Genomic DNA, 13,673 nt, shown 5'->3' with positions numbered 1-13,673 from the left:
TTTCCCCATGCATAAACCAGAGAGATGATTTGCAGCTGGGTTGGTGTTGTGTACTCCTGTGAGGCTGGTGGGTCCAGCAAGGCAGAGTGTTATCTCTGAATCACAGGATGGTTTGAGTTGGAAGAGACCTTAAAGAACTAGTTCCAACCCTCCTGCCAAGGGCAGGGACACCTGCCACTAGTGGTGGTCCATTTGGAAGGGGAAAAGATAAGCTTTGGATAGGTGAGGTGATTTTGGGATCTTTGGGGAAGAGGGTGGTTGTACCCATCCTCCCTCTTCTGTGCAAAAACCTGTGTGCTGCTGTGTCTGTCATGAAGGCAGGCTGCAGGAGGCTGGGGATAACATTGCCTGTCCCCAGCATTGCCAGTTCCTCTTCTTCAGTCCTCAGTGCCAGCCCAAAGGATACACATCAGGACCTGAGGGCACTATGGGGAATTTGTATGTCTTGTTATGGCTGTCTGCTTGGAGTTGCCCATGAGCACAGTGCTCTGACTGCCATGAAGTACAAGGAGGCCCAGGTACCAGTGATAATTGTGGCTGGGGAGTGGCAGTATCCCAGCATCTCACACACCTGGGTTTCCTTCCCTCCTGTGGGGAGCAGCAGCCCTCTCTGCCCAGCCTGTGCTTTTCCACACGTGACTTGGTGGCATTTGAGTGTTGTGGGGTTGCCTTAGCTGCCGTCATCATCTTCGCCCCCGCTGACAGCCCAGAAAATCAGCTGGCCTTGCACAAGACAGTGCTGTGTCTGTCTGGGCGAGGGCAGTCTGGAGGGGGTGCACAAAAGGCTTTGTGTGAAGGGAGAGAGGGAGCTGAACTGACTCTTGTTGTGTGGCAGAGGGGCTGAGCCCTCCAGCATCCCACTGGGCTCCTTGTGGGAGGAGACCTCACTTCCCTCTGCTCTGCCTTTGTGTCTTCCACTCCAGCTCTGCCTGGACACTGGATTTGTGCAAAGCCCTGTGTGTGTTTTAGTTTATTCCCCTTATCTGCTGGAAAGAAAAGAGTCTTTGTGCACAGCTGCCTTCTGAAGACAGGGCCGACCATGGTTTGGTCTCAGTGTGGGGGCCAACATGAACACACCATGCACATCCCATTTATACAGCAGGCAGGTGGTAGCTGAGACTTTCTAAACAACTTTCTCTGGGACTAAAAGGTGGGGATGTATTTGAGACCCCCTTGCTGATTTGCAGTCAGGTCACACACATTACTGCAGCCCCATGTCTAAAGACAGAGGATGGGAACCCTTTGTAGAGGGACAGGGATTGTTTGTGTTCTGCTGAGCATCTCAGAGCTTTTCTCCATCTGCTTTTCTGCCTTTCATCTCACTTGCAGCCCTTGGTGTTCAGGCAGGTGTTATCCTCTTGCTGCCTTGCTCTGTAGAGCATGAGTTCTTTCTAAGAAAGCTTTCTGAACCTCATCTGCAAGGTGTCATGCTCACCTAGTTCAGACCCATCCCTGCTGAAACAGAGAGTGAATCAGACTTTTTCCAGCCACCCAGCTCTGCAGTTTCATAGGATCATAGAACTGTTTGTGTAGGAGGGGACCATTAAAGCAATTAGCATAGAATGTTGAATCAGGACTCTTTCTGTCAGTGGGAATGGAGGCTGGAAGTGGGTCCCATGTGCCAGCAAGGTCCTCTGGCTTAACAAGACACAGAGGTGGTCTTATTTTGCTGCCTGTGCACCAGATAAAGGGAATTTTGCCAGCAGTTTGGGTGCCAGAAGGAATGTATGCTAAGCAGTGGCAGACTCATGATGCCTCTGTCTGGTAGGATTGTTTGATCCAACCTACTCACCTGCTTTGACCACAGAATCACCATTAAAAAAAGAATATGAACTCACACCTGCCCTGTTTCCTGCTGAAGTTTCGAGAAACCTCTTTCTCAAAAGCATTTCTCTATGTTCTTTCTCTCAATTGTTCATTTCAGCAAAAGTAACTCAATTTCACAGGGAGAATTGCTTTGTGCCAGCAGAAAATGCAAAATGACATTTTTAGTTGCTGGACCTGATTCTGCCTGAATTCATACTGGCTTTCCAAGGGGGGGAGTCCAGGAAAAATCCCAGCATCTTCTGCAAGAAAGCAATCACTATCAGCTTTTCCAAGTTAATGCAGGATTCAGTAAAGTCCAAAATGTCCATGAAGCTTAAATCAACTGTTCTGCTTGTGTGCTATTGAATGGCATGGTGCAGTTGTTAAACCACAGAAATGTCTTGTTTCTATTACAACCAGCAAATCTTATCTTAGGCAATCACAGTTAAATCTCTTTCAGAAAAAAGCAAGTAGTGATACTCCCAGCTTTTGGCAGATGCTGTTTTGGGGATATCCATACTAAGAAATGGAATCCCCAGTCCCAGGAATACTGTTTACAGGGAAGGGATGGTGTGCACACACTTTTATCTCTCAGGGCCATGGCCATGAATTGTTCCGGAGTATTTGAGCTAAAACTGTGATAAAACCTAAGAGCTCATAGTGTCTCTGGCTTTGCTGTGAGAACAGAGTGGGTGGAGAATGGAAATAAATGCTGTCCACTATTAAAAACAACCACTTGCTTTCTCAGAAAAGTTGTCATCTGTGATCTATGGAAAGAAATCAGACGTAGGAGATAAATTGTGCCTTGAGAAGCTGTAGCTGCTGTATTCCTGAAAGTGTTCAAGGCCAGGTTGGATGGGCTTTGAGCAATGTGGTCTAATGGAAGGTGTTCCTGGCCACAGCAGGGCAGTCAGAACTAGGTGATTTTGAAGGTCCTTCTGAATGAAAACCATTCTGTGATTTTTCAGATAAAGCACTTGCATGTGAAAAGCAACCACAGTGAACTCACTGGGGTGCAGGCAATGTGCTTTGGCAGAGGCAGGATCTTATTTCCTCATACTTCCATGGTGCTAGTACAGATCTAAACAGTGTGTCCTCTGTGTATGCATCTCTACCTCCCCAGCTATTCTTCCAGCATCCTCTCTGTTCCTCCACGCACTCCCAAAGCTTGAGGCTGTTTTGGCAAAAAAACCCCAGCAAAACAACAAAACCCCCAATCTCTGCCGTACTTTCCCTTGAGGTTTTTCTGGGCAGAGGGGAAAGGGAGAGGATGAGGAACAGCTCTGGTCCCTTCCCTGGTCAGGCTGTTTTGCTTCAACTTCCTCCTGCATCCGGCACTGCAGCCTTTCCTGGAACGGGCTCAGCCTTATTATTTCCAGCAGGGTGTCCTCCCTCCCTCCCTGCTTTCCTTGGCCTCCAGCCCTGCTCTGGATGCCAGATCTTTGCAGAGGGAGCAGCTGTTTGAGCCCTCTAATCGTGTTTTGGCTCCAGTGGTTGTTTGCTGGACGCCTTCGTGATGCGGCCCGGCGAGGCCAGAATGCCAATTACTGGAGTGCTTCAGAGGGAGGGAGGGAGGGAAACCACAGCATCAGCCTGGGCAGGGAAGGGGGTCCTGGAGAGCCCTGTTTAGTGACTCCACTTAAAAACAAAGCTGGCTGCTCGTTGCCTTGCCAAAGCAGATTTTGGAGATCATTCAGGCAGCATCAGCAGCTCCTTTTGGCAGCAGCACTCGGCTGCTGCATTAAAAATTAAACAGAACTTTTGAGCTTAGCTCAAATCCCAACACCTTGCTTGAAACTTCTTTCCCTTGTGCTCTGTATGCTACTGTGCAAAGGAGAGGGAAATCTGTGTCCAGCAAGCAGTACCACTCCCAGTGGAAATCTCAGCCTGACCCTCAAGCTGAGTTTTGCCCTCTCCTTTTGGGACAGGAGTGCTGGCAGCGCACCTTGGAAGTGAGAGGTTTGGTCTGTGCATTGGGTGAGCTGGTCTGGATGGCTGGGAGGTGGGTAAATAAGAAGGGGTGGCACAAAGATGAGTAGAAGGGGATGGATGAGGTGCAGGATGGATGGCAAAAACAGAGGAAGATTTGGGGCATCTGCTGTGTCTGTTGATCCCCTGTGGAAAAAACAATGATGGTGTAGGATAGAAGAGACTCATCTACCCTGTGGGGAAAGGGTTAATCTCTTCTAATCATCACTGTCCCAAGTTCTCTCCTTGGGTACAGGGTGCTTCCATGATGCCATGGGATTGCTACAGGCTTTGGTTAGGGTCTGTCTTAAACACCTCTGGGCCTTACCCAGGGCTTGTTTTCTCTCAGCAGCAAGAGGGACACTTGGTTCAGATTCAGCCTGCCAAGCTATGACCTGCTGCTGGGATGGGTCACCAACCAGGACAAATTTGGGCATCACTGCACCTGGGGAAGCAAATGAAGCCTGGTGGATGTGGCATCCACAGCTTCTCAGGACAACCTCATCCAGTGTCTCACCACTCTCACAGGGTAGAATTTCTTCCTAATACCTAATCTAAATTTACCCAATTTCACTTTAAAGCCATTCTCCCTTGTCCTGTCATGCAGGATTTATTATGTCCATTGTCTCTTGGACTGGATGCTGTTGTCTTTGGAGGAGGTGCTGCAGGATGGGAGAGCATCTCTTAGCTTACATCACGCGCAGGTGTGATGTTGAATTGCATGAGCTGCATGCTCTGGTCCTTCAGCTCTTCCCAGGGAGCAAGGCTGAGCATGGAGATGGTGTTTTCCTCCCTGTTCTGGGAGGCAGGTGGCTGCTGTGTGCTGAGTGTATTCCTGTCCAAGCAGTGTCACAGTGACTGTGTGGCTCAAGGTGACCTGTGGTCATTGTTGAACCCGGGCTGCATCCCTGCACTGTGAGTTCAAGCCTGGATGGTTGCAACCACCAGAGAAACTCTCTTGGATGAAGTATACACCCTCCCAATCTTCAGGGGAAGAGTTTTTTCCTCCATACCTGTTTCTCAGTATTTTTATCTCTCTCCAGTATTTAGTTGCAAGCACTGAATTATCTCTGCAGGAATTAATTGTCAGGGGAGATTGTCACTGATTAAAGAGCATAAAGGTAGATTCTTGCAAAATAGTAATATTATTTTGCCTGGATGAGGGCAATGTCATTTGGAGGGGAAAGCCTGAGAGAGTAGTTATGGGGGAGAGAGACAGGCCAGGTGTTTTGGGAAAAATTATGGAAGCAGGAGATCTTAGGGCACTAGGACCATGGCATTTTCAGCCCTAGTATGGCACTGGGGAGAGATGCTCTCAGTCACAGCCCTGAGATTTTTTCCCAGACAAACAAGAGAAATCTTGTTTTAGAAACCAAGACAATAGGATTTTTCAATAGCCATTCCCTGCCTTCCTGGTATATACCTACTGTGACTTGTATATAGGGGTTTCGTCCATTCGCAGAATCATAGAATGTTTGAGTTGGAAGGGATCCTAAAGATCCTCTAGTTCCTTGGGCAGGGACACCTTCCACTAGACCAGGGTGCTCAGAGCCCCATCCAGCCTGGCCTTCAACACTTGCAGAGATGGGGCATCCACAGCTTCTCAGGACAGCCTGGTCCAGTGTCTCACCACCCTAACAGGGAAGAATTTCTACCTAATACCTAATCTAAATCTGCCCTATTTCACCTTAAAGGCATTCTCCTGTGTCCTGCCATGCAGGATGTGTTATGTCCATTGTCTCCTGGACTGGATGCTGCTGTCTTTGGAGGAGGTGCTGCAGGATGGGAGAGCATCTCTTACCTCCACTCTTCTTCACATTATTAAGCACTTAGCTCTTTTCTCTTGCTGTATGAGGGTTATACAGTCAATCCCCTTGGGGGTTTCCTGGAAGGGGAAAGGAGTCAATGAACTAATTCACTAAAAGCAGGACCAGGAATTCCCTGCCCACAAGTTTCTGCATTAAAAGGTCGTTTCCCCAGTGTGTAGTGCAGGCTGGGAAGCTGGCAAAAACACAAGAGTGAAGATAATGGGGAGGACAGAGGTTAGATTCTTGCAGTTCTTTGCTCTCTGAAGTTCACTAAGAGTTTAGCAGGGAGGCACTTACACTGGAAATGGCAATTGGGTGCAAAAACCTTCTGGTGTCCCACTTGGAGGTGTTTCTTCCAGAAAGACTAAAGTACTAAATTCTGTGCTCCAGGAGTGTCTTTACTGAGCTTTTTGCAGTGTCTTGGCCTGTCTCTCTCAGTTTTGGTCTCTCCCAATGAATGCTTGGGGTTAGTGTTGACACTGGGGCTCCTCTGTGCTTCTGGATTGACTGAGGGATCATCTCCTCTGAACAGAGTCAACAGACTCTGCCTGGGGTCCATCACAGGGGTTAAAATCCTTCCTGAGCTTTGCATTTCTTGTCTTAAGAATTTATGAGCCACTTGCCTGTTAATTTATCTGCTGTTTTCAGTAAAACTGGAGCTGATTGCCAGTCTGGCTGTTCCTTGCCAGGAAAAGATTTGATCATCATTTAATGCAATCTCTGAATTGACCTCGTTTTTACATTTTTTAAGCCATTCATAGGCTACTCTATCGCTCAAGGATGAACAAGAGATTCATTGTTATTATTTGCACTTCTTTAAAAGGTCTCTGCTCCCATTAGATGTGATGCTGACCCTGGCTGCATTCCAGCAGGTCTCGCCAGATCGTCCCAGGGCCACGGCCTCACGGTGCCAGGCAAGCACACTCTCCCCCTTAGCCCCAGTGAGGACTGGAGTTGATAAGCTGCTTGGCACTAGTGCAGCCTTGGATAAGAAATTTCCAGCCAGTCTGCTCTGTCCTCAGCATCAGAAGGACACGGCCTTAAAAGCAAAAGTGATGGTAAAATCCCTGGATTAGATTCATGGCATGCTTCTTAGTGCTTCTAAGTGCAGCTGTATGTTGGTGACAAGAAATTACTGTATTGGTAATGAGGAAGAGCAGAACAATAGCAGAGGGTGTCACAGAAAGGAGTCCTCTGATCTCCATGGCAGGGAATGTGCAAATCCTCCCTCCCAGCCTGGGCTCTGGGGTCCTGGAGGGGCACATTCGTCCTGTGGAGCCATTACAGAGCTGCTTATCACAGAACCAAGAGTGGTTTGGTTTCAAGATCACCTAGTTCCAGCCTCCCTGCCATGGGAGAGGTATCTTCCACTAGACCTAGTTGCTTAGTATTAAGGAAACTTCCCTGTGCAGCCATCCAGGAGCCATTCTGGCAGTCACACTCCCACCACCTGAACTGGGACCGAGACCGCATTGTAGGGGGCAGCTCCAGGGAGACAGTGGGTGCCCCACTTGGCTCCCTGCAATCAGGGTCAGAGCAGGTTTCCTTACTGTGACCCCAGCTTTCCCAGAACAGAGTTTCAGAGATCCGGATCATTAAAATTATTTCATCTTGGTGCAGTGATAAAATAACAGCCTGAGCTGGTGCCTCTGAAGAGGGACCCCGAACAAAGGAAGCCTTATGTTTTTATCCTCTCACAGTCCCAAAAGGAAAGCCTGGAGAGTCTCCTAGTGTCTCCTAGGTCACATGGATGGGACACAGGTGCCCTTTGTTCCTTGGGCAGCAGTTCACAGCCTCTTGTCTCAGGCTTGGGCTTCCTCCCCCCAGAGCTCAAACTGCAGCTGCTCACCGAGATACCTGCACTGAATGTGTTCTCACCACTCAAAGCCCTATCCAACATGTCCCAGGGATGGGGCATCCACAGCTTGTCTGGGAAACCTGTGCCAGTGTCTCACCATCCTCACAGGAAAGAATTTCTTTCTATTATTTAACTTAAACCTGATTTTATTCAGTTTAAAGCCATTCAAGCCATTGCCCCTTATCCTGTTACTTAATGCACTTATCAAAAGTCCCTCTCCAGCTCTCTTGGAGCTTCTTTAGGCACTGGTAGGAGCTCTAAGTTCTCCTTGGATCCTTCTTGTCTACAGATTGCACAACCCCAACTCTCTCAGCCCATCTTCATAGCAGAGCTGCTTCAGCATTCCGAGCATCTTTGTGGTCTCCTCTGGACTCACACCAGCAAGCAAGGTCCATGTCCTCCTTGTGGTGGGGTTCCCAGAGCTGGATGCACGCTCTGAATCAGCCAAGGCTTTTAATCTTGATGCAGGCTGGGAGTTTCTGCACTGTCTGTGAGCTCTAATCTTTGAGCCCTCAGAGAGGATGGGATTCTGGGGTGATTTGTCTATGTTAAGGGCAGGTGTTCCTGCTGGAGCGAGTGTCTTTCACTGAAGCCCTTGAAAAGACTTGATCAGGCATGGTGCTGCCACTTGCAGAAGGAAAATAAAATACAAAGAGTGTGAGTGTGTGTGTGAGTGTGCAACTGTGTGAGTTTGTGAGTGAGTGTGAGTGGATAAAACAATGCTTTTTGATTTTTCTGGATCTTTGTGAAGAAACCACTGCTCAGTGATGCATTTCTCCCAGTCCCCACCCAAGAAGGAAAAGGATGAACAAACCATCTTAATGGAGAGTGGTCATAGGGTGGTTAAATTTTGACTGTGGTCTGATGCAGATGCCACTGACAGAGTTACATAAGAATTAATGTCCCTTCTCCCAGTTAGCAAAAGCTCATGACTCCACATCTCTAGAGGGTGGTTTTCTCATAAAACAGGATTCTGTTTGTAAAGCTACACCCAGTGTATGAATAACCAGAATAGGTGTGGGCTGGAAGTACTTTCTTTAAATGGCTTAAACTCATGATAACCTCATTTTTCATCATCTTTGCATAGTCAGGGATTAATTTAGATTGTGGTGAGGTCAAGTCCTGTTTTTGAATGGAGGTGCTATGAATGAGACACAATCACAAACCAAAGGGTATTTCCTTGCCCTGGGAGAAGGAAATGGAGAGAGTATGGCTCAAGGGGGTGTGGGAGGTGTCCCCACAGAAAAGCAGTTTGGAGATTTTGATCTGAGATATGCACAATGGAGTGTGGAGGACTTTTCCTTTGCAGCTTCCAGTTCTTCTTTTCCCATCAATAACTTGGCTCTTTGATTAATTAAAACAAACAAACAAAATCAACAGAAAACCCCTGCACAATTTAGATTTCTAAATCCTGATTTAGAAGATTGGCTTTCAGTGGGACACAGGATTTGGGATTCAGGTAGAGCAGCTGCTGAATTATGTTGCTTGGAGGCAGAAGCAGTGCAGCTGAGCTTGTGGCCACATCAGCTTGCTCCAGGATTTCACTGGCTGGGTTTGGACCATTCCTCCTGAAATACTGTAGTGTTTCACAGCAGGACTTACTTGGATAGGGTAAGTCCTTTCCACCAGCCTGGCCCCACCTCTGCATCCTCCATGGTGGGGACTGATGGCTCAAAAGTGATGCAAGATGTGGAGCATCCTCAGGGCTCCTGCCTGTGGTGTGTGATCCCTCACTTGTACCTGCATGACCGTGATCCTCCAGGTCTGGGGCTTCATGCTCACAGTTTCAAGCCAAGCAGTTCCTCTGTTAGAGGTTAAACCTCACAACTAAAAGTGTTGGAGCAACTGAGAGCATGGTGTGTGCCATGTGGGAGGGCTTTGGAGTGTGGGTGTATTTTAAACTCACAATACTGCCAAACCAGGGTTGGTTCCCAGGGGAAGGGGGTCAAAGGAGATCTGTAGGAGAGCTCAAGACTGGGATGTGATGGAGGATGGGGGAACTTGGGTGAAGGTGGCCAGCAGCACTGTGCTGAGTCAGAGAGGTCTATCTGTCAGAGGGTGTTAAACAGTCTTGGGAGCTTGCTTCCTTCCTCTTCCTCACATGTCATCTCACTGCTCTGAGTGTCCCATCCCCCAGTTTGTCAGTGAGCCATGTGAAGACTTTCCTGCTTTGGCAGTGACTTCTGCAGCCCTCAGGGCTCTTGGTATCCAGGGAGCTTTTTTTCCTTAGTGGCTTTGCCACCAGACAAAAGCACTTGCTGTGGGAGAGATGGCCTGGGGAGGGCTGTGTCTGGATGTGTGGTGATGCTAAAAGCCAGGATGTGCCAGCCTCTGCATCAGTCTTGACTGGGTAGACTGAAGAAGTCCTGGATGGAGTAATGGTGAGACTTCCCAAGTGCATCCCTGGAAAGGGCATGTGGGAGGAATGACAGGTCTGGAGTCTCTGTAGTTGTGCCATTCTCCTTCCAATCCCTCTCCATCTGCTCCTGGGGAAGTGCAGTGCTCTCACAGCCTCTTGTGTCTCTCCACCTCTTATTGCTTTATCCTTTTTTGGGTGCCTTTGTACTTTGGATACCTGGAAGATAAAACTGCAGAGGGACCTGATGAGGTCCTGCAAACTGACCTCTAGATCTTGTTTGCCTCTGTCCCTGCTCTTCCTGCTGCCAAAACAAACACTGCCCCCACTCTTCCTGGTGCCAGAGCAAATGCCATTGCATGATGCTGTGGTACACAAACTGAGTCAAAGAGTTTGTAGGGAGCGTGTGGTTTTGGATGCCTCCCTTCACAAGCAAGTCCTGTTTGCTGTGGGTGGAGTGTCCAGTGCCCTCTGCATGGTGTGGGAGCTGATAACAATACAAATGTGTACACACTGAGATACTGTGAGTGGATTAGCATTAGGGATGCCTGACTGAGGCAATACAAACCCCCATAAATAGTTCTGTAGGGTGTAGATATTCCCAGCCAAGCCTACCCTCCTTCCATGTGTGTGAAGCTGATCTGCCAAGTATATATTTTTTAGTAGAGCCTGTAGTGACAGGACAAAGGGATAATGCCTTTAAACTGAAAAAGGATGGATTAAAAGTAGATATAACAACACATTTTTTTTATCGTGAGGGTGGTGAGGCACTGGCACAGGTTGCCCAGAGAAGCTGTGGCTGCCACATCCCTGAAAGTGTTCAAGGCCAGGTTGGATGAGGCTTTGAGCAACCTGCTCTAGTGGAAGGTGTCCTTGCCTATGGCAGGGGGTTGGAGAGAAATGATCTTTAAGGTCCCTTCCAACCCAAACCACTCCGTGATTCTATAATCCTATATTAATCCATCTGAAAGCATAGACACTTGGTATTCTAAATTCACCCCGTTTCCCTTTCCTTTGTCACCCTCGTGCAAATTTTATTAATTTCCCTTTTTGCAAAATCACATCCCAGCTGCAGATACCTGCAGCAGGGCAACACAGGGACCTTTGTGTCTGCTGTGTCACTGTTGCTTGCCATGCCTGGGGGCCTCTTGCTCTCTTGTCTGTGTGAGTGACATTTAAGACAGGATCCTTTCGGTTCCCAGTTGCTCAGAAGGGAGGGAGGGAGTGCAGCCATGCTAATAGATTATTTTGCTGACTTTGCAAGTCTGAGTGAAGGCATTGTTCTGAAACAGCCAGGCTCTGCAATGAAATTAGACTCGTCTGTTCCTTACAAAATCTTGTTAGCAAAAAATGGTCCTGGCATGCAGCAGATGTTGCATCTCCTGTGGTTGTTCCTCCTCCTGCCATAGCTTTTTCCCTCCCCACATCTGGCTGGACATGATCCAGATCCCCAGTGAATCTGAATCTCAGAAACCTGCACCAGGAAACATTTATGGTAAAACAGTCACCAATTATAAAGCAAATTAGAGAGTGATTTTCTCCTTACAACCCTGTGTGGAACTAGACTGGCTGGAGAAGGTGAGGAAGATATTTTCTGCTTTAAATGTATTTGGAAGAATATTGTGTGTGTTTTGGGAAGTTATCTCCCAAAAGGGAGAGCAGAGGGAAAGACCATGTCCTTTTGGGTGGGAAGCAAAAAAGTACAAGATAATTGCTCTGATTGGGTATTCTTTTTTGCCTTAATGAACTTCAAAAATCCAAAGCTAGAGGAAGCAAACTGTCCCAATCTGGGCTCTCATAAACCAGACCTCTGCAATCAGCCCTCATCAACAGGGACCTGCTCTGGCTCTGATTTCCACCTCTGTCCCACATCCATTGGAGGAGGGAGGATATGAATCACCAGAACTTTGAATCACTATTTGGGCCCTCTCTGTGTTATCAGTCTGAATCTTTCCATAGAACCATCCACACAGGCTTTCTCTAAATGGTGTTTTGTTGCCTGGAGCTCAGCAGGCATTTCAGCAGACAATTTTGGGGAGGGCAGATCATCTCTGATGGTGCTTAGGTTCCTTGTAATAACCATCTCCAGAAGTGTTCAAAGAACACGTAGGTGTGGCACTTGGCAACATGATCTAGTGGTGAACATGGAAATGTTGGATTAATGGTTGGACTTGGTGATCTTAAGGGCTTTTCCAGCCTCAATGATTCAGGTGATTCTTGGGATCCTCCAAGACAGGTTCTCCTTAGGGGTAAAGAGACATGGATGACTCCCTTGGCCAAGGCAGAGTTAAGAACCACACATTAAAACCATTGCTTCCCTGCAGCCATAGCTTTTGGCTTCCCCTCCCTGTTCCTTCCTGCTCTCCATCTATGTCCAGACTAGGAGCAGCCAGGATCAGGCTGTAATAAATGAAGGACAGGATGGAGTTCCTGTCTGCTGGAGCCTCAAGTGGCAAGAGGCAGTTTGAGCTGGTTCTGCTGTGGCTGAAGCCTGAACCCAGAAGGCCCCAGGGTGTGTGTGGGTGTAGATGTTGGTGTGCTGCCCTCCTCTCTCAGGGTCATGGTGCCGGGCAGGGTGACGTGGTGTTTGCTGCCTGGATAAATGTTATTGCTCACCTGGATTCTGTCTGCTGCATGGTAGGGAGGGGAGGAAACCAAGGTCATGGCCTTCTCTGCTCTGGGAATCTCTGCTTCCCTCCTCCCTTTGCACATGCAAATCCCAGGCCCTGTAATTCCATCTGGCTGCAGAACAAGCTCCTTATCACTTCCAGCACTTTTCACAGGAAAAGGAGCACTAAATGTTCCAAAGCTTTTCTTGGCTTTTTGACCTAGTTCCCACTGGTATCTTGTCCATCAACCACCTCTGTACATAGGCATGGTGCTCCATGGCTCCGAGTGTGCTCTGCATCACAAACCAGGGCCCCACCATGCTCCATGCAGTCCTGGGGCATTGCAGCCTAGCTGAAGCAGTGCCTTGGTCCTTGGCTCCCACCTCAGTACAGCCAGAAAGAACACAGGGAATGTCATCCCAGTGGATTGAGGCCACACAGTCTAGACCAGATACAAAATGTATGAGTGGAAACTCAGCATCTTCCATAGGGACTGAAGAATCCAAGTAATTTAATATTGGTAAGCTCCAATCTAAGGAATATGGCAAACCTTCCCAGGGGGTTTTTGCTGGGGAGACTGACCCATGGATGAGACTCATCCTGATAGAATCAGTTCCACGGCATTAGAACAAGGAGGCAATGCTGCCTTCCCCTTTACAAGGACTGGATATTAGAAAACATTTCATCACTGAAAGGGTGTTCAAGAATTGGAACAGGGAAGCAGTGGAATCACCATCTCTAGAAATATTCAAGAAAAGTACAGATGTGGTGCTGAGAGACATGGTTTAGTGGTGGACTTGGCAGTGCTGGGTTAAAGGCTGGATTCCACGATCTTAGAGGTCTTCTTAATGGTTCTGTGATTTTTCACTCTGGAGAAGAGAAGGCTCAGGGGAATCTTAACAATGTCCATAAATACCGGAGAGCTGGGAATGAAGGAGAACAAGCCAGACTTCTCAGTGGTGCCCAGTGACAGCACAGGAGACAGTGTGTGCAAACTGAAAATCAGGAAATTCTATTTAATTATAAGAAAAGACTTGATACTGTGAGGGTGGTCCAAAAACTGGCACAGGCTTCCCAGAGAGGTTGCAAAATCTCCATTCCTGGAGACACTCAAAACCTGACTGAACACAGTCCTGAGTAACCTGCTGTAGCTGACCCTGTTTTGATTAGGGGGTGTGGACAGGATGATATCCAGAAATTCCTTATAACCACATTGATTTGGTGATTCTGTGCTTAGGATCACTGGGAGTCCACTAGGACCAGGCTCA

The 13,673-nt window shown here is 48.0% G+C and overlaps 1 protein-coding gene across 1 annotated transcript in view; it reads left to right on the top strand.

Annotated features, from left to right (window-relative positions):
* Window positions 1-13,673, top strand: part of CAPN5 (calpain 5) — a 52,455-nt gene that overhangs the window by 16,167 nt on the left and 22,615 nt on the right. The window lies entirely within an intron of this gene.

This window comes from Molothrus ater, chromosome 2, assembly GCF_012460135.2.
Source record: "Molothrus ater isolate BHLD 08-10-18 breed brown headed cowbird chromosome 2, BPBGC_Mater_1.1, whole genome shotgun sequence".
Lineage (NCBI taxonomy): Eukaryota > Metazoa > Chordata > Aves > Passeriformes > Icteridae > Molothrus > Molothrus ater.
This window is presented reverse-complemented; position numbering and strand designations above follow the sequence as displayed.